At 38.0% G+C, this 4854-nt stretch overlaps 1 long non-coding RNA gene across 2 annotated transcripts; it reads right to left on the bottom strand.

Moving 5' to 3' along the window:
- Positions 1-824: 824 nt before the first annotated feature.
- LOC117798140 lies at positions 825-4589 on the bottom strand. Of its 2 annotated transcripts, XR_004622841.1 has the most exons (4): positions 3788-4589; positions 3073-3191; positions 2593-2692; positions 825-888 (listed from the first exon to the last, which is right to left on the bottom strand). It is a non-coding gene; the product is annotated as an uncharacterized LOC117798140 (long non-coding RNA). The 2 variants fall into 2 exon arrangements; XR_004622840.1 differs by lacking the exon at positions 825-888 and having other exon boundaries at positions 2513-2692.
- Between the last annotated feature and the right edge of the window lie 265 nt (positions 4590-4854).

Raw genomic sequence — 4854 nt, 5'->3', positions numbered from 1 at the left:
GGAGGTGAAGAGCACCAGCTGGTCACAGTGAACTGTAATTCTCTCTTTAAGAACTTGGGGCCCGAGTGTGGGTAGGGACAGGTACCCACCTCAGCCTTCCAGACACCATATGGCCACATGGTCACACACGGTCTCAGCTTCTGCCATGGAGTGGGTGGTCAGGAGGGTGCCCCTCTCTGTGTTTTTAACAATGGTCTAAATTGCCTGCCTAAAGATAAAGTAAGGGATTGCTTGAATTTACAAAGTAATTTGGGAAAATAGGTGAATGGAAAGATGTATGAGGAATAATAGAAAATTTTGTATTCAGTTACAAGAAAAAAATTTTTGCTCTAGAGAGAAAGAAAAAAATTTTACTGCATTATGTAACTACATTACCACATTAACTGGCTTCATAGAATGAAAAGTTGAAGATTGGGAAATAGTAAAATAATGTTTGTTTAAAAAGTTGGAGTGCAGAGAGACACCACATTGTAGGATTGTCAATAACTGAAGAATAAAAGAAGAAGGATGAGGCAGGGGAAGAGGAGTAAGAAAAAAAAACTCAAGCAAATACATGCAAGTTCCTATTAGGTTCTTAAAATGTCTATTTTTCCTTCCTTGGGGGAATTTTGAGCACTATATTGAGTTTCACTGAATTAAATAATAGAAGATGTGAGCCTCAAAGATAAAAGGAGCAAATGTAAAAAATATATATATAAATTCTAGATTCATCCTACTAACTCTACACTTAATACGACGTCCTTCACCACATTTGCTGCTGCCCTTCAGGGTCCACCCCCGTGGACGGCTCATCCAGGATCACCACTGACGNTCAGGGTCCACCCCCGTGGACGGCTCATCCAGGATCACCACTGACGGATCCTCCGGGATGTTCAGTGCAAAGCACAGCTGGAACGAGAGGAACAGTGCGTCTGGCACTGATCTGTGGAGTGTGCAGAATAACACTGAGCCCCCCCTCCCACCATCCTCTTCACTCCCTCAGATAAGGACCTCATGGGAAATTTAAGTTGTTCTGGAGCTTAAGAGCTTCCACCAATGTGACAAAAAAACCCCACTGTGATTATACACAAGGCATATGTTCCTACCTAACCCAACAATACAGAAAACCTTAACACCATCCACCTGAAAATAGTATATTGAAGGAACATTAACATTCTCACAAACACTAAATCTTATGATTTGTTTCTTCTTCAGATTTTCCATCATTTTGTTCGCACAAAAATTTAAAGACTTGTTTATGATCTCCTTTCCGTATTTCATGAGGAAATGACGTGTTCCTCCCTTCCTCCTGTTACAAACAGTGAATGAGCCTTCCCTCCCTACTGTGAAGTACTAAGAGCAGCATTCTGTTTGCCTTTTCCTTTCACTGCAGCGTACAACTCCAGGTGTTCCTTCACTGTAAGATTGGGGCACAGTGAGTTTTCCTGAGGACAGTACCCCCAAAACTTGAGGGTGTCCTCTTTCAGTTGCCTCGGTGATGTTCTGCGGCCTTGTAAAACCACCTGCATCAAACAATGAAAGTCAGATCCACATCCAGCTTTTGCTCCATTCCTCCTTCTACTAAAGGAGATAAAAGTGGCCATTAAGCCTCGTGCACTGTTGGTGGGACAACAAACTGGTGCAGCCACTGTGGAAAACAGTATGGAGGTTCCTCAAAACGTTAAAAAATAGAACTCTCTTATGATCCAGTAATTCCACTGCTGGGTATTTAACCAAAGAAAACAAAATTACTAATTCAAAGATATAAATGCCCCCCTATGTTTATCTCAGCATTATTTACAATAGCCAAGATATGGAAGCAACCCAAGTGTCCACTGATAGATGAATAGATAAAAAAGATGTGGTGTATATCTACAATGGAATATTACTCAGCCACAGAAAACAATGAGATCTTGCCACCTGTGGCAATGTGGATAGACCTAGGGGATATAATGTTAAGTGAAATAAGTCAGTCAGAGAAAGACAAATACCATAGGATTTTACTCATCCATGGAATTTAAGAAACAAAACGAATGAATGAAGAAAAAGTGAGACCCACAAAAAACTCTCTTAAATACAGAGAACAACCTGGTGATTGCCAGATTGGTGGGGGGATGGGAGAAATAGGTGAAGGGGATTAAGAGTAATGAGCACTGGGTGATGGATGGCTTTGTTGAATCATTATATTGTATACCTGAAACTATTATAATCCTGCATGTTAATTTTACTTGCCTTTAAAAAAAAAAGTGGCCGTAAGGGCACCTGGGTGGCTCAGTCAGTTAAGCCTCCAACTCTTGACTTCAGCTCAGGTCATGATCTCAGAGTTGTGAGATTGAGCCCTACATGGGACTTTGTGCTGGGTGTGGAGGCTGCTTAGGATTCTTTCTCTCCCACTCCCCCTGCCCCTCCCAAGTTACATGCCAAAAAAAAAAAAAAAAAGTGGCCATTAAGCATCACTATTTTTTGAGCATGCAGAGATATTTCATAAAACCTCTCATTTATTTATTCATTTTCTTAAAAAAATCATTTGATTTACTGATAGAAAAATATAAGGATGCTATTGATATTTAAAATGAAATTTCCCCTGGCAACAAGCTTGGTTCTTTCACATACCACTCCTTCAGTTGGCTTTGTGTCTCCTGTTACCACTTTAATAGAATTACTTTTACCAGCTCCATTGTGTCCCAGCAAAACTTTGTGTCCAAAACTTCACCTGAAAGAAAGAGTCACCATTGATGTTTGTACTTCAAAGTCTGACTAACTAAAATCACTTAGTTTAGTAACATTTTGAAATAAAATAATATTTTCAAACAACCCATTTGCAATCTTCTATATTTCAATGTGAATGGAAAGACTTTGGATTTACAGTAGAATGAGCTGGTCTCCCTGATCCAAGACTGGGTTTCTTACCATTTGAACTGGGACATGGTTTTGAAACAGAAAACGTTTTTCTGTCAACATGTCAAGTATTTTTATAATTACATGGTAACCAAGATAGATGAACAATCTCAAAGAATGGAAAATTTTCTCCTTTTCACAGTCCCAAACCTAAATAAATAAGGAACATCCTGATAAAGGGAACATTGTCCAAACCTTTGTTAACATGGAAGGAAACATTTCTAGTGGCTATTTTCTTCTTTCTTGTTGTAAAGCAACTTTCTTTTTTTCCCTTTATATTCCTTATGTAAGCAGCTTGCCATTATGATTGGTTTCTGGAAAACATGACAAAGCATAATTTTCCTGTTAAATCTCAGATATTTTGTGCGCTAATATTTTATCTTTCATGTCCTAGGTTACGAATATAACCAGATTTTGTTCAGTCTCTTTTTCTTCAAATGAAGTGCCCAAATGTATGTTCATGAGTGGAGATTACTTTACTACTTAGAAAACTAATTCCTAATCAAATGCACTGTTTGCATTTGGCCCTTGGCACTTTCATTTCTGGTGTGTTTCTGATTGATTTCCAGTGTAAATTTACTTGCTAGTTACAGTTACTAATGTCATGACTTCAATATAATGCGAAATGAAATTGTAACTCTTGCAAAAGATGAGAGAGTTTGTTAAAGTTGATAAAAATATCAGAGAATGTTTTGAATTACACTGATGAATGAAGATGTGGCAGGTTAAGATCCACAAAAAACTGAAGAAGAGAAAATTAAAAGAGTCGTGACAAGATAGATACTAAAAGGATGTGATTTAAAGATGACCTACAAATGTTAATGTTACAGAAACGAAAGCAAGTTTTGAGAATTAAGGCCAGGAGTTCATCAATGCTACAGGACAAGCGACCTAGCCCAGGGTTTCATACAGGGTTCAAGTTACTTGTTTTCAGCTCATTCAGGTTCAGGGTAGTGAGTGCACTTGCTGTGTTCACTCTTTCAGCTCGAACATCTTCATCTTCTTCTGGCTCTTCTGGATTTGGATGATTTCCCTACTTCTTGAGGAGATCCGACAGAGAAAATAAAATAACATAACAATGTGATTCTAGCTGTACAAGAACTATCAAGAGAATGTAAGCCTCTACACTTAAATTATTATTCTCTGCTTTAAAAAAATGATTAATTTACTACCTACAAGATTCCCCTTGTAGGTAGCCACATCCCTTGAAATATTTTCTTTGCTGTCTTTAAAACCTTTTATCCCATCTGTCAACTAGCTCTCTAAATTCCCTCAGATACAGACTTATCAGTATTTCAGTCTGCTGCCATCCAGATCGTCCTCACATTACATCATAAATGATCACCAGAATTGGCTTCTCTTCCCTTTTCAAAACATTCCACACACATACTGAACACACCAGCTCACTATTGTGCCTTCTCCTTGGGGACTGAACTTGGTGTAAGCAGGAGAAAAAATAAGCTTTGGTGCTTAATCACTGCTAAGAGAGATGCACAGAACAAAAACTCAACTTGCCCCAAACAGTAAGACCATCACTTCAAAACTGTGTATCCCTGCACTCAATCCAATGCTGTTTTGGGTTTTTCCCCCAGAATAACAATGTCTAATGTGCCTGGCTAAAAATTGGATAGCAAATCTAACTTAATAAATTGATGTTAAATGTACTGCTACCAACCTTAACTGTTTAAATTATATTCAGATATTAATAAATGTTCTCCTGACCTGAAAACTGGATCTTCCCTCATTGTTTCTTTTCCATACTTCATTTCCAGACACCTTATAATGAAAAGGAAAATAATACTCTGAAGCTATGGCTAAAGGCAAAGAACGAGAATGAGAATGAGTATCATCATGGAATTCAAATTCAGTAGGCAATATTTGCCTTTTCTCATGGAAGATTTGAAAATTTTCTTATAAATTTGACAAAAATCTTATAAAATATTCTCACAAGAGAAGTTTATCCAAACCAACCCTCCC

The sequence above is a fragment of the Ailuropoda melanoleuca genome, unplaced genomic scaffold, assembly GCF_002007445.2.
Source record: "Ailuropoda melanoleuca isolate Jingjing unplaced genomic scaffold, ASM200744v2 unplaced-scaffold26589, whole genome shotgun sequence".
Lineage (NCBI taxonomy): Eukaryota > Metazoa > Chordata > Mammalia > Carnivora > Ursidae > Ailuropoda > Ailuropoda melanoleuca.
This window is presented reverse-complemented; position numbering and strand designations above follow the sequence as displayed.